The sequence below is a fragment of the Octopus sinensis genome, linkage group LG10 (assembly GCF_006345805.1).
Source record: "Octopus sinensis linkage group LG10, ASM634580v1, whole genome shotgun sequence".
In the NCBI taxonomy this organism is placed as follows: Eukaryota; Metazoa; Mollusca; class Cephalopoda; order Octopoda; family Octopodidae; genus Octopus; species Octopus sinensis.
Genome location: NC_043006.1, coordinates 55,514,027 through 55,530,040, shown reverse-complemented (window position 1 = coordinate 55,530,040; position 16,014 = coordinate 55,514,027). Strand labels below are relative to the sequence as shown.

The 16,014-nt window shown below is 37.4% G+C and overlaps 1 protein-coding gene across 1 annotated transcript in view; it reads right to left on the bottom strand.

The window, feature by feature from the left end:
- LOC115216578 (trissin receptor-like) overlaps window positions 1-16,014 on the bottom strand; it is a 304,896-nt gene that overhangs the window by 177,586 nt on the left and 111,296 nt on the right. The gene's annotated exons all lie outside the window — the stretch shown is intronic.

Here is a 16,014-nt window from a genome sequence, read left to right as displayed (position 1 = left end):
ATATTATGTTATGTTTTTTTTATATTTTACATTTAGTTATTTTAAGTATTAATTTAATTCATCTATAATATAATATTCCTACCTTATCTTTTCTGTCGTTTGTGCATTTTATACACTATCTTTTTCATTGGTCCCTAAATATTTATATGTCTGGATTTCGTCTAGTTCTCTAATTTTGTCTTTATCTACTCTTCGAGCTTTAGCTAGGAATTCTTGTTCTAAATCTTCTTATATTTCAGGTATATCTTTTTTCGCTATTTTCTATTCCTGCAGTATTTTTCTTTCTTTTCTGTTCTTTAATTTTGTTTTGTTTCTAATTTCATTAAAGATTGATAGATCCTTTCTTTTATTTTCTATCGTTTTTCTGGATATTTGTTTTCCAAGTAATTTGTCTGAGTTTTGATACTCCTAATTGAATGGATCTGTAGGAATATGCACTTTCTTCTGTGACTGCAGAGGTTGTTGCTTATATTATTTAATTTAGCCTGGCTTATTTATCCCCAATGGCTACTTGCAACACCTGTGCCTGAATAGACATAGATTCCATGTACATAACTGACGGGGGAATCGTTGCTACGCCTAACTAATGGCGTCTGTTATTAAGAAGTCTAAGGAAGGCCGGAATCACACCATCTGGCAGATAACAGGCAATGGCAACAGCAGGCGATTATCTCCCGCTAGCAATATAAACATGAGTGTTTACATGCACTACAAGTCCACAATATTTTGTGTTCTAACACAACATCCACTTTTAAGTGGGGATAAATATTACCTTATGTATAAAGATAGATAGATAGATAGATAGATAGATAGATAGATAGATAGATAGATAGATAGATAGATAGATAGATAGATAGATAGATAGATAGATAGATAGATTGATAGATAGATAGATAAATAGATAGATAGCTGCATACATACAGTCATCCATAAATACATACATACCTACCTACATACATTTACAAAGAGATATTTAAATACAAATATAAATGTACAGATAGTGATTCATGAATAATCATGTATTTCCAAACACATACACCTACGCACATATCTTTTTAACACTTAGCGACAATCACTCGTACACCGTACATTACATAAACAAGTTCGAGCATCACTTTATCTATTAATCAATTCAGACATCTTCCATTTATATGTATCGATCATTCTCGTACCAGTTAATAGTTACACATCGTTCTTAAAACATCTATGAATATTCTAACAAGAATAAGTTTTTTTTTAACAGCAGGCCTGTTGGTGTTTCTATACATAAAAGAAATAAAAAAAGAAAATCAAAATCAAGAGACAAAATGAGAGGTTAATAAATTATGAGCTATAGAACGATTACACAATCTTCTATATCCCCGCAGAATAGTAGCACTATATGCAACTTCGTGCATACGAACACAAATTCAAGAAACATAACACTTACGTATATACCTGAGTGTGTCTGTGTGTATATATATGTATATATATACATATATATATATATATATATATATATATATATATATATATATATATATATATATATATATATATATATATATATATATATATATATATATATATATATATGTATATATATATATATATATATATATATATATGTATATATATATATATATATATATATATATATATATATATATATATATATATATATACATATATTTATATGTATGTATGAACATATATATATATATATATATATATATATATATATATATATATATATATATATATATATATATATATATATATAAGGTGGCTCCAAAAATCAGAACCCAAAATCTTTGAATAAAACTGTTAATTTTTATTTTTCTTCTATTCTTTTTCAGGGTATAGAAGTCGAATTTGTGCATGGAAGATTGGAACAATAGTCTACCCCAACATGTCTTGGTCAACCAAAGAAAAGACATTTTACCTGGATGCCTGCTTGTTTCTATGACGAAGCGCATTTTTGACTGTCAGGAAATGTAAACAGCAAAAATAATGTTTATTGGAGCACCGGAAGAAGTGTTTCAGAGGTCGTTGCACTCAACAAAGTGCACAGCATGGGTAGCAGTCTCTAAACATGGCATCATCGGCCCATATTGTTTCAAAGACAAAAATGAGAGAGCTCAAACGTTGAATACGGAGCGCTATGTAGCAGTGCTGAGGAGGTTTTAGGCACTACTAGGACGACGCAGAGGAATAGATTGAGATGAACACTGGTTCCCACAAGACAGGGCCATTTCATCACGTATCAAATAACTCCCTAGCGTGGCTAAGTGAATGATTTCAGGAGAGATTCATCAGCAGGAAGTGTGACGTTATGTGGGCACCGCTTCACAGGACTTAAACCCACCCAGATTTTTATCTGTTGGGGTATCTCAAGGATGATGTTTACCAGAACCCTCAAACGATTGGTGAACAGAAGGCAGCAATCTCAACAGAAATCAGGGAAATCCCTAAAGAGAAATGTGTTCGAGTAATTGTCAATTTTGCGCGACGTATATAAGTGTGCCTCCAACGCCGCGGAGGTCATTTGGAATATATTTTGAAAATAACATGACTTTTATGCAAAGGACATGATCGTACACAGACCGGAGTCCAACAAATTTCAAGGAATTTGCTGGAACTTTGTAGGATTTAATACAAGTTTTATGGGTTCTGTTTTGTTTTTTTTTTTGTGGGGGGCACCATATATATATATATATATATATATATATATATATATATATATATATATATATATATACACAGACGATGCGGTGAATAAATTATTTTCTAAATTACGCACAAATGAAAATAAAAAAGTTATATTTACCAAAATTACATAAGAATATGACTTCAGAATCTCCTGCAAATCTTCTGGACGGTCTCCTTGTTTAAGTTAGTCGATGCTGCCATAATCCTTGCCTTCGGTTCAACTTTGCTGTTACAAGGAGTTTTGTTGGTCTCTCGCTCAACTGTGTCCCACACATAATAATCAAGCGGGTTGCAGTCTGTGGAGTTAGGTGGCTAGATGTTAGGTGTGGCGTGGTCGCAAACATTGTCTGTCATCCATGACTGCGTTCTCCTGCTTTTGTGGCATATGCAGATTCCTGTCGCCAGACATAGGGTCATCCAGCAGCCACCCTTTTAACCCAGGGCAGTTCTACCTCCTCCAGGCACTTGATGTAGGCCTCCGTGTTGAGTCTGAGGATGTGTCGGAAGATGAATGGAGGCATAATGTCGCCATCACTAGTTACCACTTCAAACACCGTGTTGATGACTGGATGTTTGATTTTTATCCCTTTCGGTACATGTTTTATGGACACGGCAAGCCAACAGTTGTTCAGTGTGTTCAGTATCTGATCCTGGCTGGAATTTTTCTCGTCTGCGGAAAACAAAAGCATCTTCGGTTGGAGGGGTTGTTTGGATTTTTTCAAAAGCTTCGTAACGAGGTCTTTCTTCTTGTCCTTGATGACTTGGGATAAAAATTGGCCCTTTGTCATCTTGTATGAGGAATACCGAATGTCTTCATGCACTACCTGCCTGATAAGAAAGTAAAATACTTCCATATCCCTAGCGATGGACCTGATTGGTTTGGAGGGATCGTTGTCAAACATGGCCTGGATCTCACCAACAAATTCAGGAGTTCTTTTTTTTTACCAGAAAGATCAGAGTGAGTTTTCCCAGCTGCTGTACCTTCGCAATCACCATAAGACTATCCAACTCTTGCTGAAGCCTCTGCACTGTCCTCAGATTGACATCCAAACTCTTTGAAATGTTTGTATTGGAGTTTTCAGTGCGAATGCCAAGCAGTACAGCATGACGTTTACAAATTACTGGCAGGGTAAACTGTAACATGGTGCTGTTTTTCTCACAGACGGTACACGACTGACCCTACTATAATGTGTAGTTAACAAAATCAAAAACAAACAATGCGCAAAATTAAAAATATAAAATGGCGATAATTTACCCACCGTATATGTGGGTGTGTGTGTGCGTGTGTGTAAAAATATATATATTTATACATACATACAGACATACATACGTATATATATATATATATACAGAGAGAGAGAGAGAGAGAGAGAGAGAGAGAGAGAGAGAGAGTATTGTAGACACGTTTTATCCTTTATCCGATAATACCAAGCTCAAGATTTAGGTAAATCAACCTCGGCACTAATCAGAGAGGCTAGTGGGGAAAGAAGACACTAACATATGTCACTGGAAGTCATAATATATCACGCCAAGTTTGCATGTGTCGCAGAAAAGCTGGAAGGAAAAGAAACTCGTGGAAAAATATTCAGATTGGAACGTATATTCATTGGTTACGTCCCTTGGATAAGGATCAGATGATGGAATCACAGTAAATAGGGTAAATATCAGTAATGTTGGGCTCGAGTAAAGAGATATTCGACTCTGTGGCCCTGTCCTACAACCAGACCCTTACCACTTGTGCATTTAAGGATTTGTTACACGCCGAAAATGAAAATGCCATCAGAAAGTTTTGTGGTAAATACCACTTCTCCCTAAACTAAAAACCTGTATAGAGAAGCTCAACACCCGTGGTTCTCAAACATTTTCAAGCTGCCGCCCTCTTGGCACCTGGGCCCCATCCGTTGCGACCCACCATTACCACTATCACCACCAACTCACTCCCACAACCATAGACCACTTTCTGCAAAAAATTCGAAACAATTGAATCTCATATATAAAACTCAACCTAATTAACCCATTGTTTTGGGGTCTTTTTTTTACCAATCACCCCCTTTTGGCCACCCCATTATCGCCCCACTGAATTTTTCCACTACCCACTTTGCAAAGCACTGCTCTCCATGGTAGTTCGGCCTGCTGATACAACAACTAAGAAAATTAGCAGCTGCCACAGCGAGAGCTGAAGAGATATACAACTAAAGACTATCTCATACTATACACGTGCCAAGAAAGAAGCCTCTAAGCAATCACTTGACATTCATAAATATCAACCAAATCTTCCTTAAATAATTTGTTACTGTCTTTTTAAATAGGAAAATGAACTGGTAGATTGAATAATGGTTGAATGATAACGACGACAGTTCTTCGTGTCCGAAGATCACATGGAAAACTGGCTACCTGCATGCAGAGTAGAGGCTACTATTTGCAGTATCATCCAGTACCTGTCGTTTTCGTCTTTCCTCCATCGCTGCAGGGTTTTCCTTCCTGTCTACGCTTAGTAGTTTTAAGGTGAGTGTCACACCGCGCAATCTGATCCCACTCTTTAGAATTGGAAGTCTGGCCAGAGTGGCTCAGCAAGCTAAGACGGGGGCAGCGACCAGTAAGTTGTAGGTTTTACATTAACCTTTTATTAAGTGAATTGTCTTGCAGGGCTTCAGAGATACTCTTACTCTGAAGTTGCCGAAAGAGTATCAAAGAGGGCGCCGGACCGCCTGAGGGTCTCTGCTCCTTTATTTCCTATCGAGGCTGACACCCCAAGCCTATTCCTTTACCAAGGCATTCATAACACAGTGAGGGTTTTCGCTTGAAGTTTCTTCCCTACCATACTACTTAACCTACAACTGGGACCCAAACAAGTGCTATTGCTGCATGTCAGAATAGAACTGGAAATAATAACGGTCACGAACTGATTCCTCACTTCTCAAAACGCTGGAACTCCTGAACCAAGATTCCACTATTGGATGTTGTTTAAAGTCATACTCTGGGGAAAATGATCAAATATTTCTAATTATACTATTCATGAAAAAGAAAATCAGAATATTCATGGTTCTACTCCATCAGAGCCGACCAAGGCTACAACAGGCTCAGTTAATATAGGCTATTAATCATCCATACATTGTTTGCGTAGGAAACTTGTAAACCACACATCTCTGACTGTGCTGACATATTTTTAAGATACTTTGCCGAAAGGTGTACTACCTAATTATTCTCTGTCTGATATCTTCTTTCTCAAGCCGTTCCTGAGAATGTAACTCTTTTATAAATGTTTGAGAAGTTATTGCTATACGTTTCTAATTTCAATCTTACCTCTAGAAGTTCGATTTTACATTCTTGTTTACTAATTAGTTTATTTTGTTTTTGTCTTAAATTAACAACCTTGCTGTTATAAGAAAAGCCACTCTTAAGACACAAATGGAGTAAGAATTTATAACTGTCCGGAGGTATTTACAGAATGATTTATAGTTTAGAAATGGTTTAGAAAATAAATGAAAGGAAATGCTATCTTGTCTTATAAACAAGGTTCATACTTATTTTATTACGATGTTTCTGTGCTTCGAAGGTTTATTTTGTTTTCCTTAGCCATATTGATTGGCTATGAGAATTCAATGCAAAATTTCATTTAGTTCTTATTTTTATATTCCATCATTTCCGAAACGCAAGCAGTTAATAATAAATAATAATAATAAATCTCCCTAACATAGGAAGGAGGATTAAAAAAAAATTGGGGAAAGGAGCCTAGTCGATTATATTGATCCCAGTGTTCCACTGATACTTTATTTTATCGACCCTGAAAGGATGAATGACAAAGTCGGCGGAATTTGAACTCAGAATGTAAAGTCGGAAGAAATGCCACTAAACTTGGTGGTGGTAGTGGTGGTGGTGGTGGTGGAGGTGGTGGTGGTGCCGGTGGTCATTTCTTTATCGCTGAAAACATAAATGGGGAAGGCGCGTGGCTTAGTGGTTAGGGTGTCAGCATCATGATCGTAAGATTGTGGTTTCGATTCCTGGACTGGGCGACGCATTGTTTTCTTGGGCAAAACACTTCATTTCACGTTGCTCCAGTCCACTCAGCTGGCAAAAATGAGTAACGCTGCGATGGACTGCTGTCCCGTCCAGCTGGGCAACACATACGCTATTGAAACAGGGAAACCGGGCCCTTGAGCCTGGCTAGGCTTTAAAAGGGCGCATTTATTTTATTTTAAAATATAAAGGACAATACAATAATGACAGTGGATATTTACATAACATCGAGTAAAATGCCAGTGATAACACTGTTATCAAAACCAATAAAGGTGTCGACAAGGTCAAAACAATAGAAAATCTCTAATGCAGGGGAAATACTACCAAGAAGCAACCAAGAAATCACACAAACCCCGAGTCATCTTGATCACCAGGAATACTATCGGCCTACAGACACATGCTTAGTACACGCTCATTCCCTCGGGCCATTCTAACTACATTCGTTCATCTTCTTATAAATTCATTGGAAGCAGGCATCGCCACACTCAACCCTCGCTTTGTTTTCCAAGTGGTACTTTGAGAAGTCGATGAAGACTTGGTCAATAAAGAAAGTATCCTTTCAGTCTCGTCTACCATACAACCATTTCACCAGAGCCTCTTGGAAGAGGACAACTGATGTCCTTCCCAACCAAAGGAAGGTAAGGGTGCATCTTCACGAGAGGCTCAACTGATAGACGGATCCGTCCTGCACGCGATAGCAGCTGTTCAAAATAACTCCATAAGTCAACAATGTTCGGGCAGTACTCGAGTGTGTGTAGAATCTCGGAAAGGTGCGGCTGACGGCACTACTATGCCAAGCCTATAGATTAGATCTCGAACTGGCAATGTCTCCCGATTAGATTGCCAAGCCTGAGATTTCTAGAAATTATCCATGAGCCCCATCCAAAACAGAAAAGCCAGACAAAACAGACAAGCCAGTTGATTTTCGACTCTCAGAGTTTCCCTAATGACGCTGTCCCTCTTACCTACCACTTATCCTCTGTAGAATTCTATGATGGAACATCCACCAACAGTATTTACAGACCGGTAGAAGGCTGTGAGCACCTGACGATACTGATGCTAGCAGTCGACTTGAGCCGATCTAGGCTTGATCATGGAAAGTAGCGCTATTAAAGAAACGAGCTACGGATACCACTTCAGCGCATGTTGGCGCATCATCAGCCTCGGTATGCTCAGTCAACCAGGCATCGGATTTTAACAGTAAATGGAGCATCCGACCAGTAGAACATGTCTCCTCAGCAGAATGCGGAGGAACTAGTGTTCCATTCTGGTCAGCCATGAAGTGGGACAAGAGGCACGACAGCGACAATGTAGTCGTCCGTCACTTGCGCGCGATCCTTCAAGGATAATTTCCTCATGGCCCATTTCTGGGTGAGAGTAGCTACTCTGCTCGTCACTCTGTCTCAGTTCTGGTCCATCTGATGATATGGTACAAACGACTTAACTGGTCTTTCCGTCCAGCGTCTCATCATGCCACTGGATGGCATTGGCCTGCCTCTCCATGCGTTTAGCTATAGGTACAATGCATTTTCCTGGTTAATTTTTGCTCTGGTCGACACCTAGTTTTCCTTTAGAATAACGCCGATTACCTCGATGTATTCGGTGCCTGATATTACCCATATTACGGTAACGTCGTCCGCATAGCCAAACAGAGATCTCACGTATCTTAGCTCACGCGGAAAACTTCTAGCTTCTGAAGCAGTGGATCTAGGGGTCAGTACGTACAAACGGAGAGACAGAAGATCCCTCTGACGAAACAAATGCATGAACCTAAACGATTCCGATAGGTGGTCATTTACTCTGACAAGCAAGCAAATGCTGTACATTACAGCATACTATATATATATTAAGTTGTTTCACATGAAATGTCGTATTTGAAAGGTAATAAAATGTTTCAGAAGTGATAGAGAACTGATTTATTTAGTCAAAGTATGATACATTTTCCTTTATTACGTTTACCCAACGTTTCGCTATGTCATTATATTCCATCCCTAAAAAACATTCATCTTTTGCTGTGATAAACAGTCCGAATGCTTCAATTACCTCTTCTCTATTTAAGAATGTTTTATTGCTTATGAAAAACTCAAGCTGATCAGTAGGTGAGATATCAGGAGAACAAGGAGGATGTTGCATAATTCAGACTTTGTAACTTTTGGACCGTAGCTTGAGGAGTGTGAGGACGTGCATCGTCGTGGAGCAAAATTGGTCCATCTCTATTCCCTAGACTGGGTTGCTTCTTTTTCAAATTTTCATGCATACAATCAATTTCCTGGCAATACGATCTTGCTGTTACCGTATTTCCTTGTTGTAAAAATAAATAATGAATAACTCCCTTCGTAGACCACCATACGGTGACCACTGACTTTTTAGGGTGCAATGGTGGGTTTGGATAGTGTTTAGGTGACTCTCCTGCATCTAATCACTGTCTTGTCCTCCTGCTGTTGTCAAAGATTATCCATTTCCCATCACAAATAATGATTTGATGCAAAAATGGTCTTTTTCCAGCCGAGAAAGCAATGAGGAGCACACTTCGAGGCCTCTGTTTTTTTTTTGGTGTGGAACAAACCTATCCGTTTTCTTGACTTTTCCAATTTTTTCGGATATCCAAAAACAGTTGTGCGAGATGTTTGCAGTTCTGATGAAAGTTTTCGAACCTTTGTTCTCAGTTTTTCTTCAACCAAAGCATTTAATCCATCTTGCCGAATAACTGATTTTGGCCTACCCCTTGGTTTATTTTCAAGGTCATCATCTCCTGAACGCTGCGGCAGAGGACGGTTGTTATCCTTTTTAATAAGGTCTGTGGGTACGAATTTGTATACCAATATTGTTGGGAAAGAAGTCAAGATTAAATGCAAGGTATACATAATTGAGTTTTTAAATGACTGAAACAACAAGTAATTAAAAATGCGACATTTCATCTAATATATATGTGTGTGTGTGTGTGTGTGTGTGTGTGTGTGTGTGTGTGTGTGTGTGTGTGTGTGTGTGTGTGTGTTTGTGTGTGTGTGTGTGTGTGTGTGTGTGTGTCTGTGTGTGTCTGTGTGTACATATAGTATCTACGTCTGGAACATGAGTTAACTTTCGGTTTCAATATCACAAACTACATCATAAGACGAGCTGTTGTTTGTTATTGTTGTTGACGGAAATATCAGTTGGCTCACTACGTCATGTGTCACTGGTTCTATGTCTTGTTGGCAATAGGGGAGTTGATCGCAATTTATCCCATATACAAGAATCAGCCACCTTTATCATAGAAATATAAAAATCATTATAGTCTTTTTAGAACACCAAATACTGCGTTATTAGTCTTGAGAGAATTTCTCTCATAGGCGCTTGGTACATAAAGGCACACAGAGATCATAGCAGACTCGAATCATCGACACCCATCACAGACGATTCTCATCTGCTTCTCAGGGCTAATAACGTAATATACAGTGTTTTAAAGATTATTTTTGCTACTGATATTGCTAACGTCATCACAAGGTTTCGTGATCTTATACCGAATCGTGGGGACGTGAAAAGGCATAGGTTTTCTTTTACCACTCAACCAAGCTGTTAGCATTGCATTAAGCACAGCAAATATCTGATGTCCAAACATTGGTCTCCTACATTACAATAAAATTAGTACTTGTAGGCAAGTTCGATCGTTGTTTTTCTCGCTATGTTCATCGGTGTTGTATAGGTGTCTACTATCCATAGACAGCAGAATTTGTCTGGGTTATTTACACCAGCATGTCTGTTTCATATTATTCTCGATTACCACAGAAATATATAAGTAATTAGAATATGCTTTTTGGTATGTCCACTATATCACGTGAAATAAATTAAGTTACATATTGAACTTCATAAATGTACAAAATAAGCAGAATTTAATTTCACAAATTTGGATAGGAAAATCTATTTGTTTTTCTGTAACAAATTCTGTGTTGCATAAAGTGTTTGTAAGTTTCTTGCTGTAAGGTGAAGTGCGAATAAGTGGAGAAAAATGTAAACTAGACGTATAACATTCATTAAAACGTATTAGTTTTAAATTGGTATAAACGACAAGTAAATGATTAACGTGTCTTGTGATTGAAGGCAACCGATTATATTCTGAGGAACTCATCTGAAGGTTTCATTGGGGTTTTAAGTCTGTCCTAATTCGACGCTGACGTATTTGACGTTTCAATGTTTCTCTCGTTCTCTCCCTCCCTCTCCTTCTCTCTCTGTCTGTGTGTATGAGTATATTTCACTTACGTGTATGAGGAGAGGGGAAGTGTTTATGTCAATCGTGTTCATCTAATAAATTGTAATGTGTCTTCCTCTCTCATTATCCCTCTTTCAATCCGTATGTGCATATTTCTGTGCGCGGGCGCGGGTGTGCTTGCGCGGGCGCGGGTGTGCTTGCGCGCATGCGTGTTTAACTCCAGTGCCAAAATGTACTGCCAAAATAGGTTCAATGTCTAGGTGAGCCGTGCCAAATCACCAGCATCCAAACAGATGCGCCCAGTCGTCCCATTGCGTACGGCAAAATATGGTAACTGGTAGCACTGAACAGTGTATGATATCTAAGTTGGCGGACACATATTGATGTATTATTTTGCAGTATTGTAGACAGGATGTTTGCCTATATCTGACAACAAGATAAAAAATGGAAATGGACTTCAGATCGATGCCTTATGATACTCTACTTATTACTACAGACTTCTCAGATAGGGATCCGTTGGTCGCTGATGCTTACACTTCAGTCTTCCATAAAATCAAATAGCAACACTTCTAAACTTATATTATGCCAACGCTTTGCAATTTGTGAACGTTAGTTCATGTTCAACTTTGTCAAAGGGCATTGGTGTAATTATGGTATACACAGTCAACACTTGATCGACATCACAGGCACTTTTGAATATGGTTGCATTGCTACAGAGATAGATGAGAGGTGAGCCAAAGTGGGGATCAACAAGCAGGTGCAAGTCATCTTCATAGATTCTTTCTTCTATTCCTCTTCCCTTTCGTCTTCTTCTCCACCTCCTCCGCCATCCAGAAGTAGTAGTATCAGCATTAGTTGTTGTAGTAGTAGTAGTAGTAGTAGTAGTAGTAGTAGTAGTAGTAGTAGTAGTAGTAGTGGTGGTGGTGGTGGTGGTGGTGGTGGTGGTGGTAGTAGTAGTAGTAGTAGTAGTAGTGTTGATAACAACATCAACTCTGTATGGAATGATCTCAAGTTATGCAGTGCAAAAGACAAAACAACTGATTTAGCGTGCGGGCTATAGTAGAAAAGAGTGCTGCGACTAACTTCAAATAATAGAAAATTGCTGATTGTCAACAAAATACAATTAAGCAAAGATAGAGAGAGAGTGAGTGAAAGAGGGGAAGAGAGAGGGACTTAGACGAACAGCGAACTGAGAAACGCTGAGGAATTATTAAAATAGAATAGGGTAAGTACTGAATAAGTATGAAAGGCAAAATTGTGAGAGATAACAACAGAAGCACCATATTTATATATTGGAAGGAAACCTAAATAGTAGGAGCAGTTCTATATCGTTTGGTGTAATAATAAGATTCATACACTCAGTAAGAACTGATACAAACTATGTAACTATAAATAAACAAGGAACATAATATTATGAAGCACTTCGAACTAATCTCGGGTTGAAAGAGTATATTAGCGAATTGTTCAATAAAAGAATTATAAATTAATTGATTCCTTTACCTTATATTACATTTTTCTTCAAGTTATTACAAAGTAATTAATAATCGTTACTAGCTAACCCCCCCAAAAAAGCCGCAAATTTAAGGAAAGAAGTTAGTTTCTCATTCTGACCCAACAAATTTATTTCAACGGCATGCGAAGAGTAAAAGGAAAACTTGAAGTTGGTGGAATTTTGAACTCAAAACAAAAAGACGGATCAAATACCGAAGAGTACTCCTCTCAACTAGAACGCTCTAATTCTTCTGCCACCCCATCGCCCGGTAAAAGGCAATTAATCATTCAAAGTGATATGTGTGTGGTTAAGAACACTCATTACAACCAAATGGTTTCGGATGCAGATCGACTGCATGGCATTTCGGACAAGTGTCATGTTAGTGAATCTGATTGGCGGGAAATCTGCGGAAATTTGCCGTATACACGCATGCAACATACATACATACATACACACATACATATATATTTGCGTGTGTATGTGTGTGCGCGTGCGCTTGTATGTGTCTTTGTGTTTGTTCTCCCATCACTTGATAACCACTGTTGGTTTGTTTACGTCCAGTAACTTATTGGTTTGACCTAAGAATAAGTAAAAAAAAAAGAATTAGAATAAGTAAAAAAAAACAAAAATAATTACTTGGAGTCGGATGGGTTCGATTTTTTCGACGAAACCCTTCAAAGCGGTATACTAATATGGCCACTATTCCGTTTCGTACAAAATATTAATATATCAACTTCCATGTTAACAAAGAAAATTTGTCAACGTGTTGTCAACTATCTATCACAGTGCAACTGCTACTTTCATAACATTGTATATGATATATTCACACTCGAGAGATGGTCGAATTTATGTTGGCCCACGTACTTTTAAACACAAAAGCAATTAATAAAAATCACCGTAAGCAGGAATCTCCTTCACCAGAAAAGAAATAATAAACCTGGAGAGAAAATTTTTCAGAAATACATTAGATTAATGTAGCCTTTTAAAAGCATGATATGTAATAAAGAATAAATTCAAAATACTGAAACTTCTGAAAAAGAAAAAGAACAATAGCAAGAAGGCAAAATGTAAAAAAACAATATCCGAAATGACAGACGATATTGATAAGGATGAATATGTTTCGATAAAAATGAAAATATAATCATAAAAACAGAAAATAAGCAACTTTTTTCTCTGAAATAATGACAGTCATTATTATGGCTTGTTCAGCTAAATATTCGTGATATTAAGCAAAGTTGGAGTAAGTAAAGAAAAGATCAGCTCAGGCTGGAAAAAGCTTGAAGTCGTTTCGAAACTGTATCAGAGTAGAGTGGATAAAGACAGTTGCAAAACAGCACATCCAAGTCAGATAGATGAAGATTGTAGAAAACAAGGATAAAAATTGTTGCTCCAGTAACTGGTGCGATCAGCATATCGTCCCAGCTACAGGCTAAGAGATTGAAGGATTCGGGACTTGAGACACATCAGTCTGTGCTAGCCTGTATTCAGCAAGAATTTTTAAGATTCTTGAGATTTTAGTCCCTGATATTTAAATTAGTATTTAATAGCATCTGTTAACTGTCTTCACACAATCGAAATCCAAACGTGCATCCAAGATGACGTTATAGAGGGATGTTTCGAAAAAAAACTCCAGCACTAGGCAATTCTGGCCACTCCATCCCAGTCGGGGCAGACACGCTGACTAATCTAAAGGGGTGTCAGAAACATGTAAACAACATCCCAGGAGAACCATGCCTCAGAGATATCCAAAAGTTTGTGCTGACAAGTACTGCCAGCATCCTTAGAAAAAAACCCATCTTGTTAAACGTCTCTCTTCTATTACATGAAGATATTATGCTACTCTCCAAGCTTTCAGTCATTCTGAACCATCTTTTATTTTTCATTCACCATAGGAAGCTGGGTGAGTCTCGGCAAGTCATTGTAACAAACATACAGATTAAAAATATAGAAGAAGAAGAAGAAGAAGAAGAAGAAGAAGAAGAAGAAGAAGAAGAAGAAGAAGAAGAAGAAGAAGAAGAAGAAGAAGAAGAAGAAGAAGAAGAAGAAGAAGAAGAAGAAGAAGAAGAAAAAGAAGAAGAGCAGCTCCGGGTTAATTAATAACATGGACATACTCTTAGATACCACCAAAAACACCACCTAAAGCAAAACGCATAAAATGAACTAGAGAAGATTATAGAGATGTGTTGAAAGTTTTCTATACAGCCCAACTAAATCCAAACAATAACCTCAATGTACAACGAAATACGCAGATATATAGACACAAATAAATTAAGTAATGTACGTAGAGACATCATTAAGAATAAAAGGTTAACTGACGCTGAAATTAACCAAATCAGGAAACAAATATCCCATGGTAGACCAGTACAGCGACAATGAAGATGAAATAGGTAACATATGCACAAAACCAAGTGTGCGAGCAGTACATCCCAACGAGGAAGCTGAAGAAAGAATAGCGAAGAACAGATATGCGGAAAAAGAGGAGAAAGTAGACCTACCTCAAGAACACCAGAATAGATATGACACAGAATTTGAGATGAATAATAAAGAGAAGATCATAGAAGAAGAAGATATTATGAGGGAACTCAACAAGACTCAGTTTACTGACATGTTCAATAGAGAACTGCTACTAAAGCTCTCAAACAGCATGAAAAATAGCATAATCCTGATATATAATATTGCCCTTAGACAGATCGTAAGAAATAATGGAAATGACCTAACAACATAAATAACCTCATCTATCCCGCTATTCCAAATTTTAACTGCTCAATTAGGTATCAGGGCGACACAGAAAAGGACCAGCCATGTCAAATGACCTTCTAAGTGGAAAGTAGCAATACAAAAAGAGGTCGAATTTTTGCAGGATGTATCAGTTCTTGATGAACTTGCTAGTAGAGTAAATGCTGGGATGAAACAATCTAGAAATATCAAGCAGAAATATAAAATTAAAGATTTTATAAACCTCCTTGAAACCAGGGAACAAATGAAACAACGAATACAAGTGAAAGCCCAACGGCTCGGAAGGTATGGCAAAAGAATCAAATTTTATCGACAAAACAAGGTATTCAAGAGGGATGCAAAACATTTTACAGAAAAATTGGCAAAAGCAAGATAAAAGTAAAGGAGCTACCTAAAACAGAGGAAATGGAAGAGTTCTTGAAGAAGATGTGGAGGATAGAGTTCTATTCCAGGAAAGCGTATATTTTCTGAGAATATGGACTTTCAAGTGTTTTTCAAGCGGCTGCAAATTTGAAAAATACTTCAAAGTGCTTATTCTCAGAAAATATTCTGAATCTGCTTCACTTTCAAATTTTTAACATGTATGAGGAGAAATACGTCCGCAGGTTATTAACCTCACGTCCCCGAGGAATGAAGAAAATGACAGAAGAATATCATCAGATTTATACAAAATTGTTTGATTAAATATCCTTCTTTTATCATTTTCTTTCTTCTTTTCTCTTTTTTCTGTCTTTTTTCCTTTCGCCTGATATAAAATTGAAACTTAAAGACTGATGATGTATTCAATCAACCTGTGGGTGCCAGCTGCTCTTGTTCATACTTTAGATTTGAATTTCTATAATTTTTATGAATTTTTGAATTTTTATCACTTTTTATTTTGAACTCGACAAAT